This window comes from Bufo gargarizans, chromosome 4, assembly GCF_014858855.1.
Source record: "Bufo gargarizans isolate SCDJY-AF-19 chromosome 4, ASM1485885v1, whole genome shotgun sequence".
NCBI classification, from domain to species: domain Eukaryota; kingdom Metazoa; phylum Chordata; class Amphibia; order Anura; family Bufonidae; genus Bufo; species Bufo gargarizans.
The window spans coordinates 471,979,814-471,992,997 of NC_058083.1; positions in this window are offsets into that span (position 1 = coordinate 471,979,814).

Below are 13,184 nucleotides of genomic sequence, written 5' to 3' on the forward strand. Positions count from 1 at the left end.
GGAGGTAACACTCGCTATTAGGGTCAAGGGTGTCCTATCTTTTTCCTCAGTTAGAATAGGCATTTTTGTAGAATGACATTTACAGAAGATCTTGAAAAGACTTTTCTTCAGTTTTCTTTGTTTAGTTGGATTACTTTAATCTCTCTGTATTGTTGAAACGGAGATGAAATAACCTTTTATTAAAAATGTTACAAAAAACCACATGCTTTCAAAGGGTGTCCTAATTTTTTCACATGACTGTATGTGATGACTATTGTAGACTAGACAACGTTCTCTTGATTTCTGGGGAAAATATGTGCAATTTATCATGTCTAACATCTTATGGCTAATTTGAATATCTGTCCCAGAAATCAATCTCTCTCTCTCTCTCTCTCTCTCTCTCTCACCACCAACAAAAATAAAATAAAAGCAAAAATAGATTAAACAATTGGATGAAAAAGTATAAACCTAAATCAGTTCTCTAAGGCTACTTTCACACTTCTGTTGTTAATTGCAGTATTGAGATCCGGCAGAGGATCTCAATACCGGAATTAAACGGATCCGTTTTGATTTTTCACAAAATCAAAACGGATGTAGTTGTGTGAAATCAAAACAGAAAAAAAAAAAAGGATCTGTCACCATTGACTTACATTGTTTTCAGTAATTAATCCGTTTTTTTCTGCTTTTAAAACCGGTTTAAGACAAGCTGTGGTTTTGTGTCCAGTCAAATGCTGCCAAAACAGAAGACATCCTGATGCATCCTGAACGGATCTCTTTCCATTCAGAATGCAAGAGGACTCAATGGAAACGTATTTTTTTTTCTGGTATTAAGATCCTCTGCCGGATCTCAATACCGGAAAGCAACAACACAAGTGTGAAAGTAGCCTAATTCTGTAGAGACATACCACTAATGCAATATGAATGGATCCATCCAGATAATTTAGTATTGCATCATAGCTGTAAGCAATACCTCATGCATATTAGTCATGGAGCCATTACTCCTGGAACACTCATTTCCTGTACTTCCATCTGTATGAATGAGTAAATGAAAGGTCATTCATTAGCTGAAGGCCTTTAAGGTGTAATATTGTCTGTATTGCAAAATACACTGGTTAGAACAAGTTTTCTAACTTTAATATAAAGTTAGGCTATGTTCACACCTGCATCAGAGGCTGCACTATTTTTCCTGACATCCAGATGTATGTAGATTTGTCTGCAGTTCAGCCCATACAAGCAAGTCATATGAAGCACTCAACACATTGGCTGTGTCAGTAATATGGGACCCCCAATCGCACACAGGGGTGCACCACCAATGAGACCATTGCCTCAGGCAGCACCAGGTAGGGGCAAGAGGGGGGCAGGGGAAGGGCCATGGGCAATGAGCGCTTTCATCAGGGGTGCACCTAGCCTTTCTGCTACCTGAGGCAAAAACTGAAACAACCCCACCCCCCAATGCCATTTTTTTAACCTAACCCCTTCCCTTTAGCCCATGGCCATTCGGCTGCCCCCACTCTTGCCCCTACCTGGTGCTGCCTGAGGCGATCGCCTCACCTGGCCTCACTGATGATACACCCCTGGCTTTTATTGTGGCAAAGGGGTTAGGTTGAGAAATTGGCATTGGGGGGTTTCAGTTTGCACCTCAAGCAGCAGAAAGGCTAGGTGCACCCCTGATCGCACATTGCTGGTTTATTTTATTCAAATTGTAAGGATTCAAAAAATAAAAACATACATTCATGGCTTATGAGGAAAATGTGTATGATGTCAATCAATTTTATTTGTAAATCAGAAAGATGGAAGCTTTGACAATCATAATATGCCATCAAAAATGGCTGTATCATACAAGGCATTTCTACATGTAAAGTAAAGCCAAGAGTATAGCCATAGGCGTAATGGGAGGGCTGCGTGACAAGGGAGCTGAAGGAGCTCGATTTCGGGAAGGAGGAGCTGGCATTTAGTGGGCAGTCTTGGAAGAATATTGGATGAATTAATAAAAGGGTGGGGAAGATGGAGAAAGTCCTTTCCCCCAAAGAGCAGAAGAAGACAAGACTCACCATGGAAGAAGGAGGGGTCATTAAAGGCAGGTCTTTGTAAATTAGGTACATTTAAATAAAATTTGGGGCATTTAGTGTCCATTGGTTGTGGTAATATAGGGACTGGGATGGTTTCCCAGCTTGAACGGTAAATTCTGGATGGACAAGTCACAAGATCCTCAGAAACGGTTGCAGGTCTAAACACCTTCTAGGACCTCTCTTTTCCACAGGGCAAGGTTTCCTTTAAACCTTCTTTTTTGTGATCTTATGAGATTATGAGAGTTGGATAACCCCTTTAAGTGCACTCAGAGTGGCACAAGACACTCTGTGCACCCTTGTTCCTCCTGCTTCCTTTGCCAGCCCTTCCCTCTCCTTCTTGATTAACAGAACCAGGTTCCAACATGCTTATCTCACCTGATTAAAAGGTGGCGATATATAATTACATCCTGAGTGCCCTGCACCGTAATATATCACTACCATGGCAATTCTGAGGGCTCGGTACCTGGTAGAGGAGGGGATCAACCCAAGAAATGACCATTCTGTTTTATAGGGTTTAAGTCTAGTTTTACAAGATTCTGTGACTGCAAATAAAATCTGTGCAGAGTGTAAGTCACAGACACAAGGTTTTGTTCCAAAGGGCAAAGGAGGAAGAGAGTGACGAAGGAAAATCGAAGGGTTGGACAGAAAAGGGTAAACGCGCAGGGTGTAAATAAAGAGCACATATACTACGGACAAAGAGCAGAGACCACGTAAGTCATTTTTGTCGACTTTTTTGGTACATAGAAAATAAATATGTGACTTTTTGCTGATGAAGAGAAGGGGTCTGTACTCAGTAAGAGCCGCTTTGTCATGAGAATGTAAGGCTTGTGAGGAGTATAGGAGCACTATACATAAATACTACGTAAACATGTATAGAAGCGTCCTCCACCAATTGTCACTGCTGTAATAAAAGGGGTCAGAACCGTATGCTCCAAATTTATAGTAGACAGTGCATCATTGTGTGGCTTTTAGAAATTTGATCTTGTGGGAGAACATAATATGCAGTGAATTATGCCACATATAATAACCTATGTATAAAACTGAGGTAACTGTACCGTACAGTGTGTGCCAGATTTTATTTGCTGCCTTTGAACAATTTCATGGACAATTTGATCACACATATATTTAGTTGTACAGCACATAGCCCACTGAAGCCATAAGTAAGGTGAGCACATTTTGGGGGAGATTTATCAAAAATGTGGGGTAAAGGCTTAGTTGACCATAGTTGCATTAATCAGATTCCACCATTCATTATCCAAAGGTGCTCCAAAAAATGAAAGGTGGAATCTGATAAAGCAGTTTTCCTTTACACCACTTTTGATAAATCTCCCTCTTTGTGTTTTTCTATAGCATTTTGTATTGTAATTTGCATACATTTTAGTTTTTGTTTTGGATCATGCATAGTGTTGAGCGAACCAGAACCAACGCAAAACAAGCTTTTACCCAGACCCGAACTTTGCCGCAAAACAAGCTTTTAAGCTGTGGGCACTGGTAATGGCATGGCTGTGATTGGCGGGTGCATCATGTGACCCAGCCTCTATACAAGCTGGATCACGTGTAGCACCGCCCATCAGCTCTCAGTAGTGCAGGGACAGGAAGCAGGCAGCTGAAGTGAGGGACAGTGTTAGGAATCTCATCTGGCTATTTATTATGTGGGTGACCTATAGTGATTTTTTGTGGGTGCAATACACCAGCTTTGCACCCCTGACACAGAAAGATAATAATTCATCTGGCTGTTAATTCTGTGGGTGACCTAGTAGCGATTTTTTTTTTGTGGGTGCAATGCACCATCTTTGTACCCCTGACACAAAAATATAGTCGTTAATCTGACTGTTAGTTTGGCCGGTGACATATACCCATTTTTGGTGTAAAGTACACCTGCACTGCATCCGTGACAGGGAAATTAATATAGTTAATCCCTCTGTTAGATCGATGGGTGACATATGCCTATTTTTGGTGTGAGGTGGGTGGGCTGATCACAGACAAGCGCAGCCGCCTGTCCACAGCCAACGTGAACAAGCTCACGTTCATTAAAATGAACCAGGCATGGATCCCTCAGGACTTGTCCGTACCTTGTGCTGAGTAGACAAGTATACCGGCCGCACCCAGCCATTGTTATACTCTAGCGCACTTGCTCTTTCCATTCTCTTTTCCATTTCCCAATGTTTTGGGGCCTTCCCAAATTTATAAATAAAAATAAATAAATAAAGGGAAAAACAAACAAACAAAAACAACAAAACCAGTGTTGGCTACCTCCTACTCCTCCACTGCCACGTCCACCGCCTCCTCAACCTCCTACTTCACTTTGACCCCCGCCTCCTAGTTTAAGATTTTTTTTATTTTTTTTTATTCTATGTTATTTTAATTTATTTTCCTATCCACATTTTTATGCAATTTTGCTTACTTTTGCAACCCTCTAGCCCTTTTACAGCCATTTTAGTGACTTTAATGGGGTCCAATTCACTGATATTCACAGAGCTCCCGGACTGTGCATGAGGACAGGCCAGCCACAGTGCCCCCCTACAGTGCCAGGGTAAAGTGGCCCTTCCACCGACTTATCCTGTCCTAAAAAAAGACAGACTGAAGCAGATGGGCCAAGTACATTGTAGGAGCTCAACATAATGTTAGGACGTGTTACTTCATGTAAAAAAAATATATATTTGCATATATATTCTATGAACTAGTATTTTTTAGTGTTGAGCGAATCGGGTTTGAAATGCTGTATCCGAACCCGATTCATTTGTAAATTTCGTTAACAATTTAGCCTCCGTAGAACTGTAAAATGTATGGGCTCCGTGGAGGCCTTTGCAAACTCGTGGCAATTGAGAGACTTGCTTCGGTATTTGACATTGTAATTTATGCAAAGTGTTTACTTATAATCCCTACACTGCGATTTATGCCTACATAATCTAATTAATCATTTTGGTCCAGTAGATTGTGTTAAAAACGTGCTTTTAAAATATGCAAATTACCTTGCTACCAGCAAGTAGGGCGGCTACTTGCTGGTAGCAGCCGCATCCTCCGATCCTAAAGACGCCCCCTCCGCATGTTGATTGACAGGGCCAGGGAACGGGATCGTCCTCTGCTGGCCCTGTCTGCTATCAAGATCTCGCGCCTGCGCCGTAACGGTATTCAGTCGGCGCAGGCGCACTGAGAGGCGGCCGCTCGCTCGGCCGCTCCATCCTCAATGCGCCTGCGCCGATAACGTCACATCTACACCCGGTGCAGGCACATTGAGGATAGAGCGGCCGAGCGAGCGTCCGCCTCTCAGTGCGCCTGCGCCGATTGAAGACAGGTACGGAGCAGGCGCGAGATTTTGAATGAAAACAGGGCCAGCAGAGAACGATCCCGTTCCCTGGCCCTGTCAATCAACATGAGGAGGGGGCGTCTTTAGGATCAGAGGATGCGGCTGCTACCAGCAAGTGGAGAAGGAAAGGAACTGCTCATGATCCTAAGCACACCACCTCATCAGTGAAGCATGGTAGTGGTAGTGTCATGGCGTGGGCATGTATGGCTGCCAATGAAACTGGTTCTCTTGTATTTATTGATGATGTGACTGCTGACAAAAGCAGCCGGATGAATTCTGAAGTGTTTCGGGCAATATTATCTGGTCATATTCAGCCAAATGCTTCAGAACTTATTGGACGGCGCTTCACAGTGCAGATGGACAATGACCTAAAGCATACCGCAAAAGCAACCAAAGAGTTTTTTAAGGGAAAGAAGTGGAATGTTATGCAATGGCCAAGTCAATCACCTGACCTAAATCTGATTGAGCATGCGTTTCACTTGCTGAAGACAAAACTGAAGGGAAAATGCCCCAAGAACAAGCAGGAACTGAAGACAGTTGCAGTAGAGGCCTGGCAGAGCATCACCAGGGATGAAACCCAGCGTCTGGTGATGTCTATCCGTTCCAGACTTCAGGCTGTAATTGACTGCAAAGGATTTGCAGCCAAGTATTAAAAAGTGAAAGTTTGATTTATTATTATTATTCTGTCCCATTACTTTTGGTCCCTTAACAAGCGGGAGCACATATGCAAACTGTTGTAATTCCTACACCGTTCACCTGATTTGGATGTAAATATAATATAAATAATAACAGTCTGCAGTTAAAGCACATCTTGTTTGTTTCATTTCAAATCCATTGTGGTGGTGTATAGAGCCAAAAATGTTCGAATTGTGTTGATGTCCCAATATTTATGGACCTGGCTGTACATACATTGAAGGACCAGGTCCAAATGAGGAGAAAGTAAAATTTAAAGGGGTTGTGCAAGAATGAACACCACACCACCATCATTCTGTTGGACCTGCAAAGAGAAGCTTACCTGCTTTCCGGCGCTGGCTCGCTGCTTGTTCTCTTGCAGGTTGCGACGCTCCTCTGGACTCCAGCAAGGGGAGCCTGACACCGCTGCGTCCTGTAATTGGCTGCAGCGATATTAAGCCTGATGTTGACATCGTTGGAACCCAAAGGAGCATCACAGGCCAGGAGAGCCAGCACCTGGAAGCAGGTAAGTAAGCATCCCTTTGCAGGTCTTGCAGAATGGGGGGGGGGGGGGGGTTTGCTAAACCCTCCTCCCATTCTTGCACAACCCCTTTAAAGAATTATTCCCTCTGAAATCGGAATACCTATCGCGAGCAGCGGCCATACGTGGCCAGAAATAGAAACAACTGGCAGGGTTGTGCCATGCTGCTTCTCTAACTCTGTCACCACATTTTAGCATGTTAGACCGATCAAATAGGTTTATGTGATCCACCCAGAACATAAAAACGGTACCTTTGTTGTAGAAAACTGACTTTTCTTTTTGACGAAAATGAACTTATAAGATTATGTTCTGAGCCCTCTCAAGTGCCCAGGGCGGTCTCTCAATCCTCGGAGCCCCAGGCAGCACCTCCTAAACGGCTCATAACCCCGCCCTCCGTGCGCCTCTGCCTGCCCGTTTACTCCCCTCCCCTGTCCTTTTCCACTGTGGCTGTGCGGTCCAAATCGTAGCTAGCAGGCGCATGCGCAATGCGATGCCCGCTCCTGGCAGGGCATCGCAATACCTACTGCGCATGCGCCCGCTACGATTTGGACCGCACAGCAGCAGTGGAAAAGGACAGGGGGGGGGAGTAAACGGGCGGGCAGAGGCGCACGGAGGGCAGAGTTATCAGCCGTTTAGGACGTGCTGCCTGGGGCTCCGAGGATTGAGAGACCGCCCTGGGCACTTGAGAGGGCTCAGAACATAATCTTATAAATTCATTTTCGGCAAAAAGAAAAGTCCGTTTTCTACAACAAAGGTACCGTTTTTATGTTCTGGGTGGATCACATAAACCTATTTGATCGGTCTAACATGCTAAAATGTGGTGACAGACTCCCTTTAAGGAAACAGCACAACCTGCTGCATGGCCACCACATACCACAGGTATTCCGATCTCAGACATGAATGGCTGAGATGGGACCATCCCTTTAAACAGGGCCTGTCACCTCTCCTAACATGTCTGTTGTAGTAACTACTAGCATCCACCATGTAATAATTCCAGAACATCTATTCTTATGACTCTATGTTGTGCCATTGCATTACTGTCGACTATCTCCAACAGTAACTAGCAGAATTATGAATACAGCTGTGAAGTCTAAAACAGGCTGCTCACAAGGCAAGTACAGTAATGTAGTAATGCAGTGTCGTTACAAGGTTGTCCAATTTTTTAAGGAAACTCCATATTGTAACTTGTATCCCCCTGGTAAAAAAATTCTGGAACATCTATTCTTATGACTTTATGATGTGCCATTCCTTTATTATTCCTGCTAGAAGTATTGCCAAGCAGTCTGCAATTAAAGGGAGTCTGTCACCAGCATTTCACTTTTTTAACCCTTCCCATAGCTCCCTAGCATGCTTACAGTTAATAAAAACGTTACCTCTGGCATCTTTCCTGCTGTTTATAAATCCATCAAAAACGATCTTTATAAGATATGCAAATGAGGGCTCGCAAGTGCCCAGGGGCGGCGTTACTCTCTTAGGTGCCCTGCTTGCTCAGCCTTTTCATTGCATCCCCCCGCCGCTTTCTACCCTCCGCCCGCCCATCCTTTCCCTCTGACCGCCTTTCTACTAACTTGTTATTCTGCCGATATCCCGCGCCTGCGCAATCATTCCTTTGGCCGGCGCATACGCACTGCGATGCCCATTCCTTGTACGGCATCACAGTAATTAATGCGCATGCGCCGATGGACCGCCTCCTTTGTTGTGTTTTTGCGTCGTTAACCGGCGCATGCGCAATAGTTACTGTGATGCCGTACAAGGAATGGGCATCGCAGTGCGCATGCGCCGGCTAAAGGAATGAGTGCGCAGGCGCGGAATATCGGCAGAATAACAAGCTATGAGAAGGGCGGTCAGAGGGAAAGGATGGGCGAGCGGAGGGTAGGAAGGGGCGGGGGGACGCAATGAAAAGGCTGAGCAAGCAGGGCACCTACGAGAGTAACGCCGCCCCTGGGCACTTGCAAGCCCTCATTTGCATATCTTATAAAGATCGTTTTTGATGGTTCTATAAGTCCAGGATTGATGCCAGAGGTAACGTTTTTATTAAAGGGGTTGTCCGGGTTCAGAGCTGAACCCGGACATACCCTTATTTTCACCCCGGCAGCCCTCCTGAGCCTGGCATCGGAGCATCTCATGCTCCGATGCGCTCCCGTGCCCTGCGCTAGATTGCGCAGGGCACAGGCTCTTGTGTTTACAATAACACACTGCCGGGCGGTAACTTCCGCCCAGCAGTGTGTTCGGTGACGTCACCGGCTCTGAGGGGCGGGCTTTAGCTCTGCCCTAGCCGTTTTAGTGGCTAGGGCAGAGCCAAATCCCGCCCATCAGTGCCGGTGACGTCACCGGGGTTCCTGTCAGCCCCATAGAGAGCCCCGGTACGTCACCGGAACTCAGAAAAATGCCTTTGCCCTGCGCGATTTAGCGCAGGGCAAAGGAGAGCATCGGAGCATGAACTGCTCCGATGCTCATGTCAGGGGGGCTGCCGGGGTGAAAATGGAGGGATGTCCAGGTTCAGCTCTGAACCTGGACAACCCCTTTAACTGTAAGCATGCTAGAGAGCAGTGGGAAAGGTTAAAAAAGTGAAATGCTGGTGACAGACTCCCTTTAAAGTTCAGATAGGTGTTACCAGCTGGGGTTGTGTCAGACTTGCAGGGATACACTACCACCTGGTAACACCCATCTGGACCTTCAATGAAAACTTCTAGTAACTGCTAGTTCATTTATATCGCTAGCAGGAATAATAAAGAAACAATACAAAGTAGATTTATAAGAATAGATGCTCCAGAATTATTACATGGGGAATGCAAGTAGTTACTAAAACAGACGTGTCAGGAGAGGGGACCGGTCCTCCTTAAGAAGGAAAAAGCTTTGTCACGCTACAGTAATAGAAGAAAATCAATATTTTGTTACTACTGAAGCTGAGCTGTGTAGAAGAAAGCTGTTTAAATAGAAAGCTAAGCATTACTCATTTGACTAACCAGGGCCGTTTTTAGACACTGACTGGTGGGGGTCCCATTATTGGGACCCTAAGAACGGGGAACCGATTCCCCAATCCTAATAGAGTGGCGGGTGCTCTGCCACTCAATTCATTCTCTTTGGGACTGCCTGAGATAGCGGAGTCCAGCACTCGGCTATTTAGGGAAGTCCTATAGAGAATAAATAGAACAATAAGGCGTATGCGCAACCTGCCATTGTATCTGATTAGGGAAACAGGATACCCATTCTTGGGGTCAGTGGGGGTCCCAGTGGTCGGACCCTCACCGATCAGTTACTTATCCTGTGGATGGGGGATAACTTTAAAACTTAAAACAACCCCCTTAAAAAACATCTCTACGTACAAGCTCAGATCCATACTCCACATCATCATGCAGAAAGCCTGCCCCATATGATAACAGTGGCCCCACATTGTAACAGTGGTCTTCTCAGTACCCACAAACAACAATGGTGCCACTTTAGGCCCCGCACAGAACTAGTGCTCCTCCAAGTGCTCCACACAATAATTCCAATGTTTCTTTCCTCTACAAAGTAACATTAACCATTTTGTGTCCTATATAGTAATAATGCCCATTATTGTGCCCCCTACAAATGAATTCACCATTGTACTCGCTCATACCTCCCAACGTTAGAAAATCGTAATAGGGACAATATGTTCGGTGCGCATCTCATCCATTTTTTTTAATACTAGGCCACGGCTCTTACTCCGCCCAAAGCATAATTACTGACTTCGTCAGAACTGCAGCAGCTGGGGATCGGTTAGTATAAGTTCCTTTATTTTTGTACAGCATGTGGAGCCCCTGGAAGAATTTTTTTTTCTTGTGTTTCAATATCCATTTATGTATGAGCACATAAATCATCGGATTATAGATATTTTAAGGTCCAAATTGCACCAAATAATAATGTTATGGTCTAATATACAGGTAGAAACCAAACAGATAGTTTAGTAAGGAGCAATTTAGTAAATTTATTAATGCACATTTATGAGTTAATTCCTCAGGTCAAAAAGAGGGACATTTAAGAATAAAAGAGGGACTTGGGTCAAAAAGAGGAACTCTTGGGAAGCATGCTCCCTTGATAGTCATAATGTTCCTTTCCGCCCCAACACAATAATAATGACCTTATGTGTGGCTGTCCCACAGTGAAAATGCCCACCTCACTCCGCCTTTAGGCCTCTTATACACAAGCAAGTTTTTCACGCGGGTGCAATACGTGAAGAAAACGCATAGCACCCGCACTGAATCCTAACCCATTCATTTCAAGTTTTTCAAGTTTTTCACACATCAGTTTGGCTTTGAGTGAGAATAGCAGCATGTTCTATATTCTGCGTTTTTCACGCAGCCCATGCCCCATAAAAGTGAATAGGGCTTCGATGATGGTGATAGTTTTTCACTGATGGTTACTAGGAGATGTTATTTGTAAAAAAAATTATTTTTTCACGCGTGTGAAAAACGCATCAAAACTGATTGCATCGGCACAGAAAAAAATGGTGCAAGTTTCACTGAACGTATCCTGACACATACAGTATTGTTTATGTGAAAAAGGCCTTATTGTAATTGTAACGGACCGTTTCAGCAGACAAGGGGTTAAGATCCGTTTAGGCGATATGCCCCTTTCCTGAGAGACAGGCAGAGCTACTGCAGAACACCAAACTCCCAAACTGGATACAAAATAGCACTCCAAACTGGAACCTCGCGAATAGCTGTCAGCAGACGAACAGGAAAAGCGTATCAGTCAGCTTACACGCCTGGCAATCAGTCTCTAACAGCATACAGGGAATCCCCCCAATAACGAGACAAGGCTCCGTGTTGAGGGTCAAGCAGTGCTCTGATGTGCTGGCACACCCAGCCTGGTTTTTATTACAGTTTTGCAAATACAGAACAGATACAACACATCCCCACAATGCATCATGGTTTCCTCCTCTCTGTCCCAGAGACAACCGAAGGCAATCCAATTATCTCTCAGGACAAAGGGAGATCACCAATACACATGTGGAGACAACAGGACATTTAAACACACAATGGCACACCCCCACAGCAAACACAGACATTTAACATATCCCCAGATAGCTCAAGTCTCAGTGCATATCATTAGGTGAATGGCACTCAGAATACACGAATACAATAATATTAGCTATCTGGGTGCCCTCACATAACATACAATTTAACCGAACGCATAATAACATAAAATACAATTCTACAGACAGATTTAAGCTGTGCGGCCGGTCTGTTTTCTCCTTTAAAGTTACTATGGGCCATAATCCTGAGGCAAGAGGCTTTTAAACAGCCCTCTCCAAAACCCAGTGGCGAGGTTGGTTTCGCCACAGTAATATTACCCCTTTTGTGCTACTACTGCTTTCCCTCATTCCTCCGAGACGCTTCCTACACTGTCCTGCCATTTAAGTGAAAGGAGAGGGGACATCTGACGTCACCCACCAACTTCTGTCCATCTGCCGTGCACCGGCCCGCAGGTGAGGCATAGGGGTGGAGAAGATAGTGGTAGCTGAGGCAATATGGGTGGTTGTAGTCCTCATGGTGGCCAATTCCAGCTCTTTCCCGGGCTGCTTGGGCAGTGGGTGGAGGGGCACTACCCTTTCCCCTCCCCTTTGGGGCACACACTGAACAATGGACTTTTGGGGTCTCCTGTCTGGTGGTGGCTGTGGTGCCCTTAAAGGGGTTCTTCGAGAATTAAGAAAATGAAAATACTTAAATATTACTTTATTATAAATATATTCCAAAATATCTTTAATTAGTTATAATGGCTCGTTTTGTCTGGGGAGCAATCATCAGGGCAAATAAAATGGCCGCTGTCCTATTAGTGCACACAAAACCTGTCCTAATTACATTACAGATTAGAACTGATAAGATCTTCAGCTGAATCTCTGTAGGAATGGAGTTCATGAGGAGACATGAAGTACAGAGAGGAAGGACAGACTGTGGTAATGGAGCCTGTATACAAGTACTGCTGCTCATTACCACATCCCCACCTTCTACTTCATGTCTTCTCATGAACTCCATTCCTACAGAGATTCAGATGAAGATCTTATCATTTGTATTCTGGATCATTATCCCTGACAAGTAGGAGGGAGGATGAAGCAGCTTTTTAGCTCAGTGTTGTAAAGTAACTTGTCCCGCTGTGTGATTAGGACAGGTTTTGTGTGTACTAATAGGACGGTGGCCATTTTATTTTTCCTAATGATTGCTCCCTAGACAAAACCAGTCATTATAGCTAATGAAAGGTATTTGTGAATATATTTATAATAAAGTATTATACAAGTATTTTTATTTTCTTAATTCCCGGAGAACACCTTTAAGAAAGAATGAGAAGCAGAGTGCAAGGCAGGAGAACCGGAGGAATATGGCGATGAAATACTTCAGCTGCAGTGGCCATGCTTGCACAGTATAGTGCTGGTGCAGTACATAAGTAAAGAGAATATGGTACCTCAAGAAGGAATTATACAGCATCATGGCATAATACATTATATGGACTTCTAGAAACTGCCGTGTGCTTGAACCCTTTGACATCTGAAGTATCAAAACTAGTGTTGATCGAGCAGCAAAGTGCTCAGGTGCTCGAGTAGAACACATTGGGATGCTTGGGTGCTCTACAGAGAACCCGAGCACAATAAAAGTCA